This window comes from Gorilla gorilla, chromosome 13, assembly GCF_029281585.2.
Source record: "Gorilla gorilla gorilla isolate KB3781 chromosome 13, NHGRI_mGorGor1-v2.1_pri, whole genome shotgun sequence".
NCBI classification, from domain to species: domain Eukaryota; kingdom Metazoa; phylum Chordata; class Mammalia; order Primates; family Hominidae; genus Gorilla; species Gorilla gorilla.
Genome location: NC_073237.2, coordinates 46590716 through 46615218, shown reverse-complemented (window position 1 = coordinate 46615218; position 24503 = coordinate 46590716).

The window sequence follows — 24503 nt, the reverse complement described above, 5'->3', positions numbered from 1 at the left end:
ACTTTTTAGACATTTGTGTTAAAAACTAAGACACAAACACACATATTAACCTAGGTACACACAGAGTCAGGGTCATCAGTATCACCGTCTTCCACCTTCACGTCCTGTCCCACTGGAAGGTCTCCACACTCAGTAACATGCACGGAGCTGTCACCTCCTATGTTAACAATGCCTTCTTCTGGAATACCTCCAGAAGGACCTGCCTGAGACTGTTTTACAATTGGCTTTTTAAAAAAATAAGTAGAAGGAATAAGAAAGTTTTTTTCTAAATAACAATGAAAAGTATAATATAGGAAATACATAAACTAATAACATATTTATTAAGTATTATTTACTGTACATAATTGTATGTGCTGTACTTTTATGCGACTGGTAGTGTAGTCACTACAAACGTGAGTAATCCATTGCATTATAGAAATATGTCATACGCCTATGATGTCACTAGGTAATAGGAATTTTTTGGCTCTGTCATAATCTTACAGGACCACCATCACGTATGTGGTCCATTGTTTACTGAACCATCGCTATGTAGTGAATAGGACTGTGCATGTAAAGCTCCTATCACACGCAGGTAGCACTGTGTAGGTTCCCTTTTCCCTGTTTTTAGAAAACCTCTTTCTGTTAACTTTCCCCTCTTTTAAAATATTCATTCTCCAGCTGATAGACATGTTTCATAGCTTAGAACAAGGGTAGCCACAGGATCTCAGCTCCAGCCCAAGTTTTCCAGTTTCAGCATTTTCCCAGTTGTGTGGCTATGTAATGCTGCAATATGTTCTTGTACTGTAAACACCAGTGTACCACACCCAGATTTTCCTGAAATAGGAAGAACTGATGTTATGTAAGAAGCAGAGTTTGAGGTGGGAAAAGAATATTTCTTACAGCCCTGAACTTAGTTCTGCTTATAACCCTGGGTAATGTAATATGTGAGAGAAGCCAGGTCTGGGCAGAAAGAGAGGAACTAAAAGGGCGAAGGAAAATGGAAGGCAGATTGAGACTGGTAAAGGGACAGGGACGAGGATAGAGATTGAGAGAGGGACTGGGATCAAGGAAGGAGCTGAACTGCTTTCCTCTTCCTAGGCCCTTTAGAGCATACATGTGCCTTACATGCAGACAGGGCACAGCACTTGTCTCCTGTGCAAAGCACTTGGGCAGAACAGGCTGACAGCTGATGGCCAGATTTCCTGTAATTAATTACCAGATCAATGATGCACCCTAGGTGCCTGGTGAACCCGGAAATGTAACCTGCAGACTAAATGGAAATGTCAAGACCCTCTTTACTTTTTGCCTTGTTCATATTTTGCCCTGCTCCTCATTTTTGCCAAGTCTCCTGTTGTCAACTCTGCTCGTGATGATCTTGGTGCTCACGCACCAAATTTGGTTTCCATGGGTCAGCTCTAATGCTAGCCAAAGAGTCTTAGTGGGATGTCTCTCTTTAACTCCCAGTGGTATCCTCATCCCGGCTTTAGCACCTGCTCATGGAATGGAGGTTGATCTCAGCCTGACCAAACTAAGTTTTCCTTTCTGATGTGTTAAGCTATATTTTCTCTGTCCTTCCATGATTTGAAAATGTCTTTGTTTTAAAGTCTAGTTTTCCTAAAAGAAATTGTGTTACATGGATAGATTGCATAGTGGTAAAGTCAAAATATTCTCTGATGTTGTCAGTAACAGTTGCTCAATCAGATTAGCTAGTTTATCAGTGTGAGTGAATGAAAAGAGGAACCATAAATCAGAATGTAGATGGGAGGTGGGAAAGAAGCTTCAAGAAGAGGCTGAAGATTCATGTAATTTAAGGAAGCCTGGGTTAACAGGTAAGAGCAGTCTAGAAGAACACCATGGCTCTTTCTTTTACGTAGTATTTTGTTTAGAGAAGGTAAGAATGAGTGCTGGGGAAAAGCTTTTCTTTACTACTTTCTAGTTTTTAACATATAAACCTTTCTTCTAGCTAAGAGACTAGGTTTTCTAAAATCCAAGTTGTCCAAAATATAATTTGTCTTAAAATGACCTTGCATACCCCACATTAATAACCAAAGCTTCCATCTTAAGAAACTGAAAAAAAGTAACTTCACCCCAAAGCAAGTGGAATGTAGGATATAATAAAGATTAGAGCAGACACTAATGAAATGGAAAGCAGAAAATTAGGTAAAATCAAGGAAAACAAAAGTTGGTTATTTGAAAAGACCAACAAAATTAAAATCTCATCTAGACCAGTGGTTCTCAACCAAGGGTGATTTTGTACCCCAAGGGATATTTTGTCAATGTCTGGAGAAAAATTTAATTGTAATGCGTTGTGTGTGTGTGTGTGTGAGACAACTCGTGGGTAGAGATCAGAGATGCTACTAAATATTCTACAATGCATGACAGCCCCTCCATGCTAAAATTATTGTGCCCAAATATCAATAGTACTGAGGTTGAGATACCTGATTTAAACTGACAAAAAAAAAAAAAAAAAAAAGAAAATGAAAAAGGAGACATCACTACTAATCTCACAGAAATTAAGAGGATTATAAGAGCACATGATGAACAATTTTAAGCTAACAAATTAGACATTGTAGATGAAATAGTTCATAGCATGATACAAATTAATGAAACTGACTAAAGAAGAAATAGAAAACATGCATAGACTAGTAAAGAATTTTAACAGTAATGGAAAAAATCTTCCCTCAAAGAAAATCATAGGTCCAGATGTCTTCACTGGTGAATTCTATAAAACACCAATTTTTTAAAAAAACATTTCCACAAATTGTAAGAGAGAACATTTCTGAACAAATTCCATGAGACCAGTATACCCTTATACAAAGCTGGACAAAGACATCTCAAGAAAATAAAACTACAGACCAATATTCCTCATGGTTGTAGATGCAAAAATCTTCAGTGAGATATTAGCAAAATGAATCCAGCAACATACAATATGATTATACACCGTGCCAAAGTAGGATTTCCCCTAGTAATAGAAGGTTGGTTTACTATCTAAAAATCAATCAATGTAATGTCACATTAATATAATACTATGAATAAAGACAAAAATCACATGGTCATCTCAATACATGCACAAAACATTTGACAAAAATCTAATCCTCATTCATGATAAAATTTTTTAGTAAACTGTAAATGGAAAATACTTTTCTCAATCTGATAGAGGAATTCTATGAAAAATCTGTAAGTAGCATTATATAATACTTATTGGTTAAAGACTGACTGCTTTTTCCTCTAAAATTGGGGGAAAGACTACATATTATATGATTCTATTTATATAAAATATCTTGAGATAAATAAATCTATAAAGGCATGTAGTAGATTGGTGTTTGCCTGTGATGGGAATGGAGTGACAGTAAATGGGCACTAGCAATCTTTATGGGGGAATAGAAATATGCTAAAATTGGATTTTGGAGATAGTTTCACAACTCTGTCAATTCACTAAGAATAATTAAATTGTAAAATTAAAATGGATGAATTTTATGGAATCTAAATAATGTTTAACAATGCTCTAAAAACGTTATTATGTGTGGGGTGTGGGGTGTGTGTAAGTACGTGTTTGGGAATGATTCTTAGAATTTCCAAGGGCTTGAGCCTAGTCCTGGCCTAATCTTGAATTCGCTGTCTGTCCTTGGTAAAATTACCTTATCAATTTTTTCATCTATAAAGCAAAAGGGCAGGACTACTTACTTTCCAAAATTTCTTCCAGTTCTTCTAACATTGTATGTATCAGGGTGCTTTTGTGTGAATTGTGGCTCATGATTCAGGTAGCTAAGATTACATGCTAGGCTTCAGAGAAAGGTCTTCCTCTCTGCCTTAGAGAGTTAAGAGACCATTAGGATGAAAAAACCTTTTAGAGATGGATCAGGGTTAGGTTATGCCCTTCACCGTGGGAGTGAGAACACTGATTGATTGACTTGTCCAAACCACAACATCTCCTTAAGTAGCCAAGGTGGGACTAGAATCCACTCATCTGGTCCCATGTCCATCCTTCCCCAGGGGAAAGTTATGCTTTTATATTTCTTTTACTGGGAGTCTGGAGAGGGTAAGCTTGGGAAAAAAGTAGGCAAGAAAGAACTCTCGGGTGTCTATATGAGCGGGTTTTATTTTCATGCTTGTAGATATGAGCCTGAGTCTGTGGCAGCTGTGGACGAGTGGGAAGGGTGTTGCCATATTTATGTCTGGTATCTTCCTTGCATGACGGTAAACACACACTCGTTTTCTAGTCATCTTTTTCCACTTGTCTCCCTATCGTGAAGTAAAGTCACCATAAGCATCAGCTTTCAGGAAAACTCCTATTTATTCAAAAGATATTTTATTCTCATAAAAGCCAAACAAAAAAAAATAATTATGTAAAAGTCAAAGCACAGTAAAATCCCTATAAATCCATGGCCTGATTTCACAGCTCTCAGCAGGGACCCACCAGGGTCCCACCAGGTCCAGGTTCATTTCTCTTTCCCCTTTCATCCTATTACTGCTTTCTCATTGCTTCTTATCTCCAAGCTCCATCCCAGAGTATAATAGTTAGGGTGACAATCTGTCTGCCACCTTGTGGTTAGAAACCTAAGTGTTGTCGGTTAAGTTCCTTGGATCTAGAGAATTTGGAAAGTTTACATTTGACTATCAGGGTAATAAAAACCATAAAGCTCGTAATTAATGGTAAGAACAGATGTCATGTATTAGGGACTACAAGCTAAGCAGAATGCGAAGCTCTCTGTATGCATTGATGCATCTATTTCTCAAAATAACCTTATGAGACAGGCACTGTTATCTCCATTTCCTGGTGAAGCAACTGAAGCTCAGATGAGTTAAGTAGAGTGTTTAGAGTTAAGGAAAATGAGTGAGCAAGGCCCTCAAATGTGTCTACTTCTAGGGCTGCTCTCTTGGTGTGACCATTGCACCACTCTCCTCAATCCCTCTCATCCCAATGCAATTTCATCCAATGCTCAAATATGTCTACCACACCACTGTTGATGGACCATCCACCCTTCCTGTGAAAGGGAACTTACTACCACTGAGGCATTACATTCCATAGTAACTTTCTGCAGCCAGTGCCCAGCACTTGTTCTGGAACTGTTATACCAACACATTTCAAATCACATAATTGGCTTTACATTTTTTAAAAAAGGGTATCATGCCCCTTTGCCCCTTGAGCCCTCCCCACTCCTACAAGGCAATCCTAGTTCTTGAACAGTCTCTAAATGACAAGGTTTTGTGTCTTTCTACCACTCTGGTTTCTCTCCTTTGAACAGGCCCCAGGTCATCCCTACTCCCTCTTAAAAAGTGGAGTTTGGAACACACAGCACAGGTGGAGTGACAGCATTACCTTCCTCTTTCTAGTTTCTGTACTTCTAATGCTGCCTAAATTTTGTTTAGTTTTCACATTATTCGGTTAATTACTTGGGAAGTGCATTTTAATCTCTATATGGTTAAATAAAATAGATTTAGAAATAACAGTTGAATACATAGAACTTGAAGAAACATTTGTTAAATGCTCTTTTATAGCCACTGTATCTTATTTCAAAATTGATTGCCTCTATGTCTATTTCCATGTAAGCTTGCTGATGATTTTACTCCTTGACCTCATAATCCAAATTTGGCCAAGGATGTTTGCTGGTCCTCTTTTTTAAATGCCCTTTCCATAGAGGAAAAATAAACAAACGGACCCTTGTTGTGACAAGCATGGCTGAGCCATGTCCTAGCGGAAGGGGTTGTATCCTGTGCTCATTCCTCTCCTGATTAATCGCCAAGCTGCATATTTGACCACAGAAGATGCTGAGGAACTCTGCCCACTCCAAGTTTAGCCTTGATCTTGGTGAGTAGAAAAATTCTCTGTGTCAATGGCTAAAATTACCTAGTCAGGCTCTCTCCAACTCTGGCCTGCATTTTCCATCATTTGTTTATTTGCAGTGGGAAGAGATCATCTTCCAAAGTGGGCCAAAGGCAGATAGATTCAGCTCTACCCCATGTTGAGGCATAATCATTTTCTAAATCTGCCTGGGGACGCAAATTAGTTCTGGATGCTTTCCTGTCACTTGGGCGGAGGGCTTGTCTCCAGCATTAATATTGACATAGATATAAACTATTGCTGCCTTTCTAGTTTTTAACCAGTTCTTAACGGCCTCACAAATATTTTTTAAAGGTGAAAAACAAAACACTTGCCAATTTCTTTATTTCTTAAAGCACTCAAGCGGTGGGTCCTCTCTGATACCCTTAAATCGTAAGAACATTTCCCCAACCAGGCCTTTGTCCTGTAATTCTACCTGGAAGCAACTTAATCCACGTTTGAGGTTGTTGCCCTCTTCCTAAGGACCGACGCAGAAGGTGGTTGAGTAGGATGAAATCTGAGCCCTCCTGGCCGGCTTGATTTTTAACACATGTCTAAAGCATGTATTTAGCTGTCACCAAGAGAGCTGACAGTTTCTGGGAGAGGTACTATGTACAAAGGACCAGCAGTGGGCATTCCCAGACCACACCCACTTACAGCATGATGTGGTCTGAGCTTCTTTTTTCTCCAGAGCCAAACACACAGAATGAAGCGAAATTCAACCACAGTAATAAAAAAAGAAAACAAACAACGACAACAACAGCAAAACCCTACCATTTAAAAGGCACCAGAATAAGCCATACCAGAGTTTTTTGGGGGGTGGCACCCTAAAAGGACATTGATGCAGGCAGAAAAAAGTATTCAAAAGCAAGTTTACTCATCAGAAGTACATTTTTCTGTCTTGGCTTAAAAGTAGTACAGGGAATGTCTGATTCTAGCCATCACCAGAGATCCTAGAACCAACCGAGTTTCTTAGCACTGGGATTTCTCATTTCTTGGGCTGAATCTAGGCTCAACCCCTAAAATGCTGCCTCCTTACAACATTGAACAATTGACATGCACCATCTAAACACAAAATATTGCACTTTATTACCTTATTCAGGATTCGCAAGTACCCTGCAAAGTAGGCATTATTAGCCCCCTTTTGGAGATGGGAAAATGAAGTTCAGAGACAATGAGGACCTGCCCCAAGGCTGCACAGCCTGTGAGTGGGGAGCCTTCAAAGTGTCAAAGTGGCCTATAGACGCTTAGGTCTTCATCTCTAAGGCCTATCTTCTTAATTGCTGTGCCCTGCTGCCTCTGCTGGACCTTCTCAGCGCTGTGTCCTGTCCCTGACCCATACCCCCACTTCCTTTCAGGTTAAGTGTTAGGATTATCATAAACCTCCTAGTGTTACCTTCCAGGGAAATACATTCTCATGCTTTACACAAAATAATCTCACCACTTTCCCTGAGAAAGGAGAGGTCCCATAAGGGCATGCTCGCCCAGTTGTCAGCTGGTCCAGCCGTTTGCTGTCCCGGTTCCTACCTCTTCAGGGGACTCCAGCCCCAGCCTGAATCTGACCATGAGAGACCCTAAGTGAGAACTGCCCATCTGAGTACATCAACCCTAGAACTATGAGAAAGAAAACTAAATTGTTTCAAGGAACTAAGTGTTGGGAAGTTTGTTATGTATAAGTAGACAATCAGAATATTACTTTTAGCAAATTAATATCTTTTTTTTTTTTTTGAGACGAAGTCTGGCTCTGTCTCCCAGGCTGGAGAGCAGTGGCGTGATCTTGGCGCACTGCAACCTCCGCCTCCCAGGTTGATGCCATTCTCCTGCCTCAGCCTCCCGAGCAGCTGGGACTATAGGCGCCCACAACCACCCCCAGCTAATTTTTTATATTTTTATATTTTTAGTAGAGACGGGGTTTCACCGTGTTAGCCAGGATGGTCTCGATCTCCTGACCTTGTGATCCGCCCACCTCGGCCTCCCAAAGTGCTGGAATTACAGGCATGAGCCACCACGCCCGGTCACAAATTAATATTCTTTCTGTGTCATTCAGTATCTCATAGTACCTAATACCTAATATGGAAACATCTCCTTCTACTGACTATTAGTCACCTAATAAAATTTTGTTGGCCAGGCATGGTGGTTCACATCTGTAATCCCAGTGCTTTAGGAGGCCAAAGTTGGGAAGACCACTTAAGGCCAGGAGTTCAAGACCAATCTTGGTGACATAATGAGACCTCATCTCAACAAACAATTTTAAAAAACTAACCAGGCACAGTGGTGCATACCTGTAGTCCCAGCTACTTGGGAGACTGAGGTGGGAGGATTGCTTGAGTGCAGGAGTTCCAGATTACAGTAAGCTATGACAGTGCCACTACATTTCAGCCTGGGGACAGAGTGAGACTCTGTCTCTATACATTAAAAAAAAAAAAAAGAAAAATTAAATTTTTCCTTGTTGGATTGAGGAGAAGTGATCAGAACTCAAAAAAAAATTCCTTATCAGCCTTTTACTCCTGTGTTGTCATATAACGCAACAGAACAGGTTTGATGAGGGTGGAGGTGGGATGGGGTGGTCAAAACTCAAGGTCGCTATACAGTTCATTACATGACGTTTATACTTCTGCCATGTCCAACATGCCTTTGGATTTGATTTTCCAAATGATTTACTGGGCCTGCTAAAAAATAATTTACATAATGAAGTCAGGGTGTAAACTCTGAGTATATCAAGACAGTTCACCAGTGGACAAAAAATGGGCATGGGAACTCATATTTTACAAGTGCTTCCTATGTGCACAAATGTTTTCTATGTGCCAGGGAGTCTCCATGAATTATCTCATTTGGTCCTCATTCTGACACTCCAGGCAGACTCACTTCTCCCCATTTTATAGGTGGGAAAACTGACTCAGGAAGGTAATTTGGCGATAGTTGGAAGAGCCAAGACTTGAACCTCAATCTGATTCCAATATCTGTTCACTTCTCATTCATTAGTGTCAGATACATGCAGGAAACCAATGTGACTTCACTGCAGATGTCAAAGCCATGTGAAGGGAATCCTTGCTGCCTCCCTCTGCCCCTCTCTGAGGCAGGGGCCATTTTTTGACTTCTCTCCAGGAATGCATGACCATCGCTGAACCAGCTTGTCCTGTCTGAGCAAGAGCTTGTGCTCTATTCTGTTCTGCTCTCTATTAAGGCCCAGGATGCTGCATGCCTGTCCTTGGGGACATGGGTACCTGCTGGTATTGATTCCTCTTGGTGTAGACATCACTCAGGGTTAGTTTATGGCTCTTGGGTCACCATCACATTTCCAGGTGTTTGGACCTTCAGAGCAGAGTCCTAGGTGACCTTGTCTCTTCATTCAGAAAGAAAATAGAGGCCTTTTACATGTGTAGGATCTGATGTTTATGGTGCTGCTAATCTCTGTCCCCTCCCTCCCAGCATACACTCACTTATCATAGTAGAAAAGTCTCGGTCATGGCTTAGAGGTGCAGCCTGTCTTTATTTACTACTCCATAGCTGTAGGCTTTCTCACAATTACCCCTTTTCCTCTGATGGCTATTTTTTTATTTTTTTTATTTTTTGCCACTTGAAGATACTTAGTCACTTATAATTTTAAAAGTGGTCAATTTTGAGTTTAATTCATTCAATTCAGTCTACCTTCCCAGTGGCTGTCCTAGCCCAGGGCAGATGGTCCCATGCCTGTGCCCCCCTTCATTCTTTGCTGACTGTTTGACTGTTGCTGGGCCATCTTGTCCCACCAAGGCTATGGTGTGGGCCTCCGAGCTTTCTGCCCCTCTGCTGAAGTGTTGAGAGCTGGTGTTGTTTGTGTGTCTCCCTCTGCACCTCCACTGGCACCCCTGCAGCCTTAGCTCCCTTGGCTCACAGCATCGTTGACCCTGACATTCACCTCTCTCCTCATCTAGTTCCTCAAAGCTGTGCCCTCTCCCTAAGCTGCCCAATCCTCTGGCTAACGCATGGACTCTACCATGGAAACTGTGGTAATCATTAGTGCTGCTCACCAACTATCTCTGGATTACACTTCCTGTGCCCTATTTTGGGTGGCTGGGGCCATGTGATTTGTTGATTAAGCTCCAAAATGAGATGAGTCAAGCTAAACATCTAATTGTCTGGGGATAATCCTCCAGAATCCTCTTTCCTCTGCAGTAGCACCTGGCAATATCCAAGATGGTGACTGCTGCATCAGTCTGGATCCCTGAGGATGGAAGATGGGCTGACCTCCCTCTCAGAGTATTTTCTATATTCTGGCTGCCTCATGGCAACTGAGACACCCTGGGAGGTACTTCAGTTTCCCAAGCCTGTCCAGTATTTCCATCTTGTCTCCCTCCCTCCCTCTCCCTCACCACTGGTTTTGACCTTGAGGAGTGAGATAGAGCTGAAATGCCTCTGGCTCTACTCTCTAACTCCTTCCTTTCCTTTTTTTTTTTTTTTTTTTTTGAAACAGGGTCTCACTCTGTCGCCCAAGCTGGAGTGAAGTACTGTGTCTCAGCTTACTGTAGCCTCCACTTCCTGGGCTCAAGTGATCCTCTCACCTCAGCCTCCCGAGTAGCATGCACCACCATGCCTAGCTAATTTTTAAGGTTTTGGAGAGACAATGTCTCAGTGTGTTGCCCAGGCTTGTCTTGAACTACTGGGCTCAAGGGATCCACCTACCTCGGCCTTCCAAAGTGCTGGGATTACAGGTCTGAGCCACTGCTCCTGACCAGCCTCCATGAGTTTCTTGAAAGAAGAGCGTAATCACCATCCATTCCTCACTTCTAGCTCCTTCCATTTTTATGTTCAAATTCAGTGGGCATGTGTCAGCCTCATCTCACTTGACCTCTCAGCAGCATTGCTCCTGTTGATCCCTGGCTTCTTAAAGCCCTGTCCCTCCCTGGTCCTACCTCTCCTAGTTCCTCCCTACTTTCTTTCAGCTACCCTAGGGAGGTCCTCAGCCTATACACACCCTTTTCATGTTGTTGTTGTCTAGGTTCTGTCTGTGGCTGTCTTTTCTACCTACATCCTCTCTCAGGTGAACTTGTCCATGCCCAAAGACTTAGAGACCATCAGATGTTCCCATTGCATCTGCCATCTAACCCTTTATAGTTTCTTCTTTTTTCCCCTGGGATCTGGCCCCTCGACACATTCCTCTTTAGCTTCCTACTGAAGGTGAGTTTGCAGGGTGGTGGGTGGTGCTGAAGGGGTTGCTCCTTATCTGGGCCATGTTGCACCCTCTCTTTGCTCTTAAAGGCTGGTAAGGTCTGCCAGCGTGGGTGTGCTCTGTGCCCTGGCAGGCCTCTCTTTGTCCTAAGCACACCTTTAATCCTGGCTTTATAATCACCTGATGGGTTCTTCCCACCTGCTGCATAGACAAAATCAATTCACTGAGAGCATGGCATTGCAGTAAAGAAAGACTTTAATTGACATGAGGCTGGCTGTGCAGGAGATGGAGTTATTACTTAAATCAGCCTCCCTGAGCTGAGAGGCTAGGGTTTTTATGGACAACTTGGTGGGCAGGGGGCTAGGGAATGGGTGCTGCTGATTGGTTGGATATAAAATCATAGGGCTGTGGAAAATGGTCCTCATGCACTGAGTCTATCTCTGGGTGGGGCCACAGGATCAGTTGAGTCATGATCCCAAGTGGAGTCAGTCTGAAAAGCATCTCAAAAAACCAATCTTAGGTTCCACAATAGTGATGTTACCTATAGGAGCAATTGGGGAAGTCACAAATCTTGTGACCTCTGGCTAAATGACTCCTGAGCAGTAAGGGATTAGAGAAAGCACACCTACATCTTAGCAGAAATTGGGCCCTCCAACAATCCTAATTTTGTGGACCTTCATTAGTATTACAAAGGTGGTTTTCAGTCCCTGAGCAAGAAGGGGGTTAGTTTTAGGGAGGGGCTATTATCATCCATGCTTTTAAGTTAAACTGTGCACTAAATTCCCTCCCAAAGTTAGCTTGGCTCACACTCAGGAATGACCAAGGGCAGTTTGGAGGTCAGAAACAAGATGTAGTCAACTATGTCAGATTTCTGTTACTGTCAGAATTTTACAAATGCAGTTTCACCTTTCCAATACCACAGTTTTTTTGCAGGAGTAAATGGAGTCTCTTTCATTGTCCACTCCCTGGTGTTAACAACCTTGCTTTTTCCAATGACTTGAGAGTTCTCCTGTCCAACAAGCAGAAGATAATTTGCTCTCTGAAGTCTGTTGAAAGATAAACTTTGGCACATTAAAATTTTAGAGTTTATTTGAGCAGAGAGCAATTCATGAATGAGGCAACTCCAAACTGGAAGTGTTTTTTTTTTTTCAGGACTCCACTAAAGGAGCATGAGAAGGAGGCTTTTTCAGAGTGATTGAAGAAGCAAGGCAAAGAAAGTATATGACTGATTAAAGTGGAGCAGTAGCCTTATTTGGATAATTCCAGTGTAAAGTCCATAGTTAGAGGTTAGTGGGCAGTTTCTGATTGGTTAAGCTTAAATTTTGTTTTCCTAGAATATGACCAATTCCACTGAGTTGGGTTTTGGTTTGCTCACATAGAAACCCAGGGCACTGGAGCTGCCTCAGTCTAATGGCTTCCTAATTAATTATTTTAACTTGTCTCAGACATTTGGTTTCAGAGAGAATTGCATCATTTGAGGAGGGTGAGAAGGACCATCTCAGTTAGGCTTTGTCACAGGAATACAATACTACCTTCTGAGGAAGACAGACTGTGCTCTTGGGCAGTAGCTGCCACTGTGTGGAGAAGGACTCTTTCTAATGGCACCTTTCTCTAGTCTCCAAACCTTTGCACCAGGAGCTTCCTATGTCTGGAAGACTCTTCCCTTTCCTCCTCTCTTTCTGCAGGTCTTTGCTCAAGTGTCATTCTTTGACCACTTTATGTTACCTAGCAACCCTCCATTACCCTCCATCCTTTCTTATGGATTTTTCTCCCTTCTCTTTAGCAGTTATCACCATCTGACACTTTTTTATTTTATTTTATTTTTATTTTTTTTAGACGAAGTCTCGCTCTGTCGCCCAGGCTGGAGTGCAGTGGCGTGATCTCGGCTCACTGCAAGCTCCGCCACCCGGGGTTCATGCCACTGTCCTGCCTCAGCCTCCTGAGTAGCTGCGACTACAGGCACCTGCCACGACGCCCGGCTAATTTTTTGTATTTTTAGTACAGACGGGGTTTCACCGTGTTAGCCAGGATGGTCTTGATCTCTTGACCTCATGATCCACCCACCTTGGCCTTCCACCATCTGACACATTTTAATCTATTTGGCTGTTGTGCTGTTGTCCTTCTCTCTCTACTGGAATGTAAACTCCATGAGGCCAGGGATTTCTGCTGCTTTGTTCAGTGCTATATCCCCAATGTCTCAGACAGGGCCTGGCATACACAATACACGTTCATTGAATAGATGAATGAATTAATGATATCTCCTTCTATGAGACTAGGTAAGTCAGAACAGTAGATTTTAAACTACCCCAGGTAAACCAAGCCAGAAACTGGGAATTTACCCTAGGCTCTTTCCTCTCCCCAGCATTCAGTATCACTCAGTTAGTTCTACCTATTCCATGTCTCTGAACTTAGCTCCAGTCTCTCTGACCTCATTCCTGGTTCAGACCCACATCACCTTTCAAGCCATGGGTCAGTCCCATACCTGTTTTCCGTGACTTAAGTTCATCACCCTCCAAATCATCCTTCCACGGCAGCCAGAGGGTGTTTCCAACACACAAAGCTGCTAGTGGCACTCCCTGTGCTTAAAAGATTCCAAAATCTTCCATTTTCCCCAGGGCAAACCCAACCTCTTTTGCATGACATATTTAGATCTTGACAATTTGGCTTCCATGCCTGCAGCCTTATCTGTAGTAGCTTTTCCCTTAAACTCAGAATCTACCTACCCTCTTCCCCGTTCTTCACACCCACACAACCCCCTTCACCCTTCACCACACAACCCCCACTTCACACAACCCCCTCCCCCTTCACCTGGTTCAAGAACTAGGACATTCTAGACAGACAGCTGGGCATGGACTGGGAGGGGCCATTCTGAGCTGAGAGTCTTCAGGGACTCCAACACAAACAAAAACACACAGCTCCTGCTGCTTCCCACCCCAGCCCCCTCTGGATCCACACAAGGCCCTGTGTTTGCCTTTGCCAATGATGTCATTACAATGTTTCATTGTAATTGTCTCCTGATTAATCTCTCTCCTCCATCAGACTCTAAATTCCTTGTGGACAAGGTCTTCTCATGTATTGTTTGTATGCTCAGAGTCTTTAAAGAAGACTAGCACATGGCACACAGGAGGTATTGGTTGAAAAGATGATGAGTGAATATAATTTTAGCAAACACATTAATTTTATTCACAGAAATTGAAAAGAAAAGCCTATGATCTTTTTAAAATGGAAAATACCCCGAACTATTTAAAAATAACTTCTTAATGAAATGATTTTTATGCTTTACATGCAAACTTCTCTGAAATATGCAGAGTTATTGACAGTATTATTTTGTATTTGTGTACCTACATGCCTTTAGAAATGAATGTTCCTAGGACAGAATGCAGAAAAATACAACTTGAAAGAAATCATCAACATACTGCTCAGGCATTTAATTTTGGTACTTTGAATACTGACGTGTGTTTGGTGTGTTCTAGTGCAGGTGCAGGGCCTGTGGGGCAGCCCTTTCTCTGGGCCACCTCCTCAGCATTCCTCCTTCCTGCCCTGGGGTTGACGGCACTTAGAGACGGAAGTGGTTGTACAGTCTCCAAGGTCTATTTAATCTTTGGCCCAGTTACTGAATTTGCCAAAAAAGAGGGCAATTAGTTCCAGGTGTGATGCTGGGTCTCTAAAGTGGAACTTCCCTTTTGGGAAGCTGGCTCACACCTGCCTGCAAATGGCTCCAACGTCATTACCAAGCCTCTTTCTTGCCTATGGGGTGGGAAGAGAACTCTGTTCACTTGTTTTATTTCAAAGTCAGTGTCCCATATCTCCTACAGAATCAAGCATGCATTTGGTAATGTTCCTTCCACAATCTGAGAATTCAGTGCTATTTAGGCCATACAAGTTACAAGTAAGAAATGACCCTCTGAAATATCTCAAAGCATACTTTTATTGGAAAGAAAAAAAGACATTTTCCCCTTTTCACTAGTTCAAAAAAGACATCTGTGTTGATGAAACTGGTCTTGCCCTTCACTCATGGTGTGGCTCTTTTTACCCAATGGGTGATTTGTCCCCAGAGAGGATGATGTAACAATTTCTCTCTCCATGAAGGAGCGTAAAGAAAAACTGTGCTGAATTTTACGTACTGTAAAACCCCCTGCTTAATGTTTTCCAGCATTGAATGCTCATCTTATACACCCCTGCCATGTTCCCAATTACAGTGTTCCTTCCTCCAGCCCCGGGGAAAACCAATTTTACTATTAGTTGTACACACTTGTGGATCCATGTTTTCATTCTCAGTCAAGAATCATGGCAAATTCTCAGCAGCTGATGTATATATGGGGAACTAACATTGTTCATTCTTTAAAAAGCTCCCTATGATATCAGATGTCACACAGAATTCACGGGGGCAGGAAGGCGGCCCCAACTCCCTAAATGCCTGCAGGTCACTCCATTCATCCCCCAACTCCTGCCAGGCCCTCAGTCCCTGTGGTTTCAACAGAGGCCTGTGACCTCAGACTTGAACTTTGGGGAGGTTGTTCCCACCCAGATATAAAGAACATCTATGAGCAGAACATGAGGATTTGATTAGAAAATGTGTTCAGGAGGTTGAACGGCTATGTACCAAGAAATGTTCTCTCATTCTTATGTAGTGTATAAAACCTGTGAACAATTTAGGATTGATTAAGAAATATTGGAATTCTATAGCACAGTACGTGAACTCTTTTCAAAATGGAAACAGAGGAAGTTCCTTATTTATAGTCTAAGAGTCTGACTTAAAAACCAAATGCATTTAAGGGCAGAATCAGGTAGGTGTGGATCTTCTGCTCCATAAAGATCATGATTCTTAACTAGGTACCAATCTTTTATAAATGTTGAGGTGAACTCCAAGGGCCATATCCTTATTGGAGCACTAGTAAAACTATAATAGTCTCATAGCACTAACATGGAAAAATCTAACTATTAAGCCACATTCTGCTATTCTGTCCAATGTATTTACTTTGGGCATCAAATTTTCTAAAATACCCTGAGATCATTGTATGACGTATACTTCTAATAACTTGTAAGCTTTAGGATGGAAGATAAAATAAAAGATAAAACAGTATGTCAACGTTTGTGAGAGCTCCCTTTAAAGAATCCTTGTCTTCGTCTGTTCCTGCTGCTACAACAAAATACTACAGACTTGGCAATTGATGACATAATAGAACTCACAGTTAAATAATAGGCTCTCACAGTTTGAAGGGCTGGGACATCCAGAAGGTGCCAGCAGATTCATGTGTGGTAAGATGGCATTTTGTTGCTGTGTCCTCCCGAGAGGATGAATGTTGTGTCCTCCCGATAGATGAATGCTGTGTCCTCACATGGCACAAGGCAAAAAAAAAAAAAAAAAAAAAAGCAAAACAGGCCTTTTATAAGGGCACGAATCCCATTCATGAAAGTGGAGCCCTCATGACCTAATCACCATCTAATATTGCATTGAGGATCACTTTCGACATACATTTTGGAGGAACACAAACATTCGAACCAGAGCTGTGCTAAAAAAAGAAATTTTTTTAAGCTTTTAAGATAGCCAATAATGCCGGTGATAATTTACCCAATAAAATATATGAGCTCTTGGTTCAAGATTACATTTATTTAGGAAAGTCAGCATTTGGTGCTTTGTAAACTCCCTTAGATGAATACTAGTCCTAAGTGACAGAAGAAGATTCTTTTCCTCGATGTTACTGAGAGATTAAGGGCAGATGACAGACTAAATACCAATGTAGCTCTGAACCCATGGAAAATGCTGGGAAGACAAGGATCAGAAATGATAGGGAGGGAGTTGCCATGAAATAGTTCTCTCAAAGGCATTAGAAGCTTTCACTCATCCAACTCTCGATAAGTAATTGGTGAAATCCCATCTCTATTAAAAATACAAAAATTAGCTGGGCATGGTGGCAGGTGCCTGTAATCCCAGCTACTCGGGAGGCTGAGGCAGGAGAATCATGTGAACCTGGAAGGCAGAGGTTGCAGTGAGCCGAGGTCGCACCACTACACTCCAGCCTGGGTGACAAGAGTGAAACTCCATCTCAAAATAAATAAATAAATGAATACATAAATAAATACAATAATAATAATTGAGCCAGTAAGCATTTGATACTGATGTTCAGAAAAGACTTAAAGTCACTGGTAAGATACATCTCAATAGTATTCTCTCTGACAACAACAGAAGTCCTTCAATTAGTGGGGGTTAGTGATTTTGGAAACTTGACCTTCTGGTGATGAATATAAAGGAAAACAGAGAGATCTATGGGAGGTTGCCAATGCTTATGTCACAACTATATACATTGTGCATATCATATGCATCAGATTCTTTTGGAATGACATGGAACAAATACATTTTAATAAGATACCCAGGCATAATTGAGCAAAGATTTTTCTTTCAAATACAAAATTAACTGTAGGAAAATACTCTTCTCTGATAATATTTCTAAATTCCCTCTTATTTTTAAGCTTTGTTTCCTTGTGATATTTTTAAAAAATAATATTTCCTATTTTAGCTGAGTCAAATACAACAACAACAATACCACTTGTTTGGGAAATGTAATATTGCTGGAGTGATTCCCTATAGGAATACAGAAAACGTCCCTAGTATTTAAGCTAGAAGATGTGGCATCTGTTGCATATAAGCTCTCCAAAGACAATTTTGTATACCTGTTTTTTGAGCAGATGTTCTCTTCATTTTAAATGGCCCTATGATTAATGTGCCAGTAGAATGCAAAGGTGTTCTCAAAATTTTATACACACCATATGAGTCATCCTGCATGCATTATGCATGTATACTTTTAAATCTCAAGAAAGCCCTAGAAATTGTCTGACTTATCCTGCATTAGTGTACATTTGTTGGTCCAGAAAGATTTCCTCAGCTCAGATCTGTAATACCCTTTTAAAATTCCTACCTGTTTATTAACACGTTTCCTTTTCTCCTTTTGCTGTGTCATTTATTTTCTTCTCTTCATTTAGTCTTCTCTCTGAATGAGGAGCCTGGCTGGCTGTAGTATTTCACTAGCCATAAAGCCTCTTGTTGGCCTGCTTGAATATTCTGCTCGTTCCCCTATTCAATATTTCAGATGCTTCCTCAGCATCCTCTTGGTCTGCAGAGCACTTGGCTGTTGTAGAAGACAAAGTGTGCCTCTCTTTGGGAGGTAAACTGAGAACAGTCGTCCAGCAAATCATGCTCACCCTCAAGCTCTTTATCATCAACTGTGAGCATCTCCTTTCCAAAAGCGAAAATAATAGTCTGTAACCTGGCAGGTACACTATCTTCTAGGTTGAGCTCATAGAGTTTTAAAATTCAATGTTAATATGGTAAAACAGTACTTCTGAGTTGTTAAGCAATGGGTTTCCTCCTACCTGCCTTTAAGTAATTTTTTCCCTTTCCCTTGTTTCCATTCAACAACCGTCAGAGAAGAGCTGCAGCAGGATGTAAAACTTTCCTGAGTATGTATTCCAAACACTTAAGCACATTAACAAGATTATGCTGGGTGCCCCTGAGGCAAACCTCAAGAGAGAGGGGGCATCACTCAAGAGTCTCCCATGGTAACTTTATTCTCTGCTTCAAGAAACAGAGCAGGCTTCCTTCCTCCCTGTTGTCCCTAGGGTGTCCCCAAGAATTAGGGTATAGGCTGGAGGCGGAGAGGTGCTATTATCACAGTTTTGGAGTTTCCTGGTCTGTGCTCAGGGCTGAGAGCCACAGGGGACTCAGACCTCAAGCTGTCATTAGCCAGAGTAGAATCCCAGGGAGCTGTCAAGATACTAGGGAGGAAGTTGCTCCCTGCTGCATTTAGGTACGTGATGCTACAGTCAGCCTTGATGAAATCTGCATGCCTGGAATGAGTAGAAGAGGAGAAAGCCACCAGACTACAGGGGTCCTCTGGACATGAATGAAAGCTGTTGTTTTTTTGTGCTGCTATAACAAAATGCCACAGACTGGGTAATTTGTAAAAAATAGAAATTTAATTCTCAAAATGCTGGAGGCTGGGAAGTCCAAGGACAAGGTGCTGGCCTTCAGTGTTTGGTGAGAGTTCTCTGCTTCCTCGATGGTGCCTTATTGCTGCGTCCTCACATGGCAGAAGAGCAGAAGAGCAGCAAAGGGCTAAATGCTGGATGAAGCCTCTTTTATAAAAGCCCTAATCCCATTCGCAAGGGCTCTGCCTTCATGACTTAACTGCCTCTTAAAGGCCCTACCTCTTAATATTGTCGCATTAGCAATTACATTTCAACACATGAGTTTGGGGGGACCTTCCAATAATAGCAGCTGTGGCAGGACAGCCAACATAGAGAGAAGAGTTGAGGATCATGTTCCACCCTCCCACCCAATACAAATAGCTTTCCTATTATGACGGCACACATCTTGAAAATTACGGAGGCCTGAGATGGATATTACATTTTATTAAAAAATTTAACATATTTTTAGGTTTTTTTGAGTAGTAAATGAAATATAGACTCACTGAATTCATATGTTTGGCATTTTGTTGCAATTTTACAACAGTGGCTTATTTCATTTATAAAACTGATAAATGCTTATAATAATAATAAACAAAGAAGAAAACAACAAATCATAAGAAATACTACCACATAGAGATAACCTATGTTAACAGTTGATGAGCCTCATTCTAGACATATCTCCAGGGATAGTCACAGACAAAAGGATGGAGAGAAGAGAGAGAGGGAGAGGATTTTATTAAAAGGGCATCATACTACATACCCTATATTTAAATAAAAAAGATTACACTTCATTTTACTTGAATTTAATATTTAATACAGGAAAAAAACACTGAACCAAAACTAAAGGAATTTGCTGTGCCTCACATAATTACTTCTTGATCAGAAGAAATACTAGTTTGTATAAGAATCTTTGAGAATTAAGAGGGAAAAATATTAGGAGGCTAAAATCATTATATATGTTTATAAAAATACCTTTGGATTTTATTATTGATTCCCTGGTTGAAATTATGAGATTAGTGTTTTTGCACTTTCTCTCCCATACCCTCCCTCAAGTCCCCATATTTCATTAAAGTCCCATCTCAATGACTTTGGGCTTGGCCATGTTGCTTACTTTGGCCAATGGACTGTGACTGGACGTAATGTTTGCCTCTTAAGCAAAAGGTTTTTCTGTGAGCATGTGCTTTGGTGTGGGACCTCTTAGTTTAGCCCTCCATGGTGAAAACAGCATGTTCTAAAGAGGGACTTCTCATTCAGTCTGGATTCAGCAAGGAGAAAATATGTGGCGTTGAACCCAACAGAATCACAGCTGATTCACTGCCCTTATCTAATGTGTGAGCAAGATAAAAAATGTTTGTTGTTATAAGTCAGTAGAACATAAGTTTTGTTTGTTATAGCATCCAAAGTAGAAACTTAAAAAAACTTTATGTATTTATATTCCGTCCTATAAACACAGTTTCTTCAATTGTTTAGTCTTAGTTTTATAATTAAATGGATTTAGTGTTGAACAGCAATGCCTCTACTATGACTTCTCCATTTATTTTGATTTATCTCTTGATTAGCTAGATTTCATCATCCAAGTAGACTTTTCCAGAAGGGTTCATGGTTGCTGTGTTTTGAGTTTTTCAGATTTGTGAATACCTTCTTGCAGCCCTTCTCTACTTGAAGACCAACTTGGCTGTGCATAGTATTCTTGTATTATAATTTTTTCACCTTAGAGTTTTGACAGCATTAAAAGAAATAGAACAATAGTTAAATAATGCTTATTGAAAAATTCAAACGCCAGGCTGATACTTTTTTCCCATAATACATAATTTTTCCTTTTGCCTGAATACCTCACACATACTTCATTTGTTTGTTTGGATTTCAATAAGTAAATGAGGATATGTCTCTACACGGATCATTATAGATCCATTTTTTAGGCTTTTTCTATCTCTAGATTGTTTTATTTCATGGAAATTTTTCTTTACTATGGCTCTGAATATTTTCTTCTGTTTAATTTATTAGATTCTCTACTTCAAGGACACTAAGTTATCTGTATAGTCAATCATTTGAGTTTTTTATTTTTTAAAATTTTGATAAAATAAACATGACAAAAAACCATTCTGTCCATTTTTTAGTGTACAGTCCAGTGGCATTAAGTATATTCACACTGTTGTGCAACCATAGCCACCACCCATTTCCAGAACTCATTTCATTTTGCAAAACTGAAACTCTCTACCCATTAAACAGCTGCCCATTCCTTCTTCCACCTACCCTAGCAACCGCCATTTTACCGTCTGTGAATTTAACTACTTCAGGTAACTCATATAAGTGGGATCAGACAATACTTGTCCTTTTATGACTAGCTTATTTCACTTAATATAACGTTTTCAAGGTTCATCTACTGTTGTATGTGTGAGAATTTCATTCCTTTTTAAGGCTTATATTCCGTTGTATATATATCACCACATTTTGTTTATCCTTTTATCTGTCAGTGGGCACTTGGGTTGCTTCTGTCTTTTGGCTATTGTGAATAATGCTGCTATAAACATGGGTACACCAATATCTGTTTGAGTTTCCACCTCCAATTCTTTTGGGTATATACCCAGAAGTAGAATTGCTGGATCATATTTAATTTTTTGAGGAACTGCCATACCATTGTCCACAGTGGCTGCACAATTTTACATTCCAGCCAACACTGCATGAAGATTCTAATTTTTCCATATCCTTACCTATACTTGTCTTCTGTTTTTTGTTTTTGTTTTAATAATAGCTACCTAATGGGTATGAAGTGGCAGATCATTTCTTGATCTATTCTCTCTATATATACCATCTCTTCTCTATTTGCTATAATCACTTTGTCATTCTCATCTATATACGCTGTGATAAATTCAAGCCTTCTTTCAAGTTAATGAATCCAGACATATCTATTTTGTTTGTTGCTATTACTCCTTAGATATGGCATACTCTTGTTTTGGTAATCAATTAGTTTCCTAGTTTTGCAGTGTGTATTTTCAACTCATTCTGTAGTTTTATTATCCTCATATATTGAATTAAGATATTTTTAAAATGTTATATCTTAAAGCATTTCCAAGGAGTATCATTCTGTTTTTTGGCACAGGTTTTCCTTGAGACTAGGTTCATATCTGTCTTTTGCCTGTTATGTTGCTTTGTGTCATTTTCTTTTCCTTTATTTTCTCATAAGTTTGCATAGTTGCCATTCCTCTTCTCTTCTTGTTTATATTTAATGTACAACATAGGTAGCTCTAACCAGTCTTCTCTTTGCTCTGAGAGCTTATGACCACACACTTCTTGCCACCCTTTTGTCATTTTCTAAGCCTACTTCTCTTCCTCTCTCAGCTGCAGTTTGAAGATAAGTTTAGATTTCTGTCCACTTTTCTGTAAGGATTAGGGAAAGCAAAAGAGATTATCTGGGGGCTGAATACAATCTTTGTCATGGGACATGAATTCTCTGGCTTTTTTGTTTTTGTTTTTTTAATTCTCTGTTAGGAGGCCCCACTTCTGCAGAAATACACTCCACTCCTATGATTTTGGGCTGTTCCCCAACCAGCTCAGAGCCCAGGCAGCATTTCTGGCCTCAGCCTTGGATCCTTAGGCATGTACAGCCTTCTACCCTTTAACACTTTTCCTTGACTTTTCCCTGAGCTGCCCACTCTCTCCCACAGGCTGCTTCTTTCAAATTAGGAGGTATTTCTAAGAAGCACAGAATTTTGTCAGTTCTTCTTTCTTTACTATTATTTCTAGAAGGGTGGGGTTAGAAAGCAAGCCACAAAGGAATCTTTTGTTGTTTTTCTCTCACTGACATTTTCTTAACATTTATGTTATGAAGTTTAATCCTTTTGCCTTTTTTGGCTGTTTTTTGATTATTGGTTTATAAATTTTTAATGCATTTTGTTAGGTACCAGAAGGAAAATATTTTGTAATCAGGATTTGTTCTGCTATTTTACCTGAAATCCAATATATTTTTAAAATTCCTTCCGCAGGGCCATGGAGAGTGTCACCTGCCCTCTAAGGAGAAACAAAGATTGTGATTCTTTAGCGTGGAAGGGATGTTTGTTAGAATTTGTATCAGCTATACCGACCTTACGTTTTTCACTTACTGTGAATTCCAGAGAAACTTATAACTTCTTCACTAATAGATCGCAAGAGGGGCTTAACTTTTTCATTTAGAATGCTGACCTCTTAGGCTTGAATGTTCATTTTGAGAGGGGCTTTTCCCCTCCCTGAATCCTGGACTTGTATTGAAGGGCTGAGTTGAAGAGAAGTTCAAGTCAGGAGGAAATGTGGCCTAAGGGGTTGGAGTAGTTAGGGCCGTTATTTTGCTGGCTGAGGAATGGAGTAGCTGCCCCCAGGATGCTGACCAGCAGGAGAGGGGCTCCTGGGGAATGAGGTGGGCTCCAGCTTGTGAGGGGGTGGGAACAAGCTAGATTCTCTGCTGGCCTAGGTTCTGCTTAACTCCCTACCTGCCTTCTCTTTGTCTCACATCACCTCTGCTGCTTTTGTTCCCTGCTCTTCTGCTTTTCCAGTCCTGCCTCTGTCCAGGTCCGACTCCACAAGAACTTTGAACATAGCGATGGACAATGCAAAACTAGAATCACTCTTCTTTGAACATAATTGCATCATTCCCTTCCTAAGTCAGTCTCTTCCCACATTTATCAATTACTTTAACTACTTGACAGGCCTTGTCTTAGTCTCTTAAATGATTTGTGATGTTGGGCTCTATGTGACAGTCAAACAAGAACATAATGCTTTAGACTCACATTTCTGTTCAAACAGAAGCGCCTGTTCACTTATAACTAGAATATCACCAGTGTCATAGAGCACAAAAATGTTCACATTGTTCCAGGAAGAAATGTTACAAATCTTTTCTGATATGTGTATGTGTATGTGTGTGTGTGTGTGTGTGTGTGTGTGTGTGTGTGTATATATCATACTATATCTGGGTGATTGATCCAATAGTGGGGCTTTGCAGTACCTAGTATGTTTGAATTATTTGCATCTTTTGAGGTCATAAATAACTAAATTATGGACGTGTTGGAAAAGGTCCAGAGGCCTCAAAATTCAGAGAGAACCATGGGAAAGGCAGCAATTCCAGCTCCCACATGGCTTGCTCTGCTGCCTCTGGCCAGGGCTTGCCGAGTAGATGCCCATCAGATCTGGGCTACTGGATTGCCTTTCAGAGTCCCCCTTCATCATTCACTTGATTGCAGTTTGAACCTCTCCCCTGGATGACCTGGGTAACCACACAGGCAATATTGAGTTAGTTTTTCCTTTTAAAAATTGATGTTGCCAAGAACTTGAATTTCAGTGGCATTCTTGCCTCTCTGCAGTTGGGGGTGAGGGGTCCCTGATTGGTGCTCAGGGTCAATAACGATAAGGGCTTTGGGCGTTTTGCCACTCACCTGTCCTCTGAGCTTCCTGAGAATTCTCTTGGACAGATCTGGTGGGCTGGTCAGGTGTTCATGGACTATCCAGTCGCACAACACCGTTTTGTCTCTAAGGCTTCTTTCTCCTAAGAGGTAGTTTTGTGTCATGCAGGTACGATCAACATGATCATGACTCTGAGTTTACGGTTCCTGAAAAAAATTC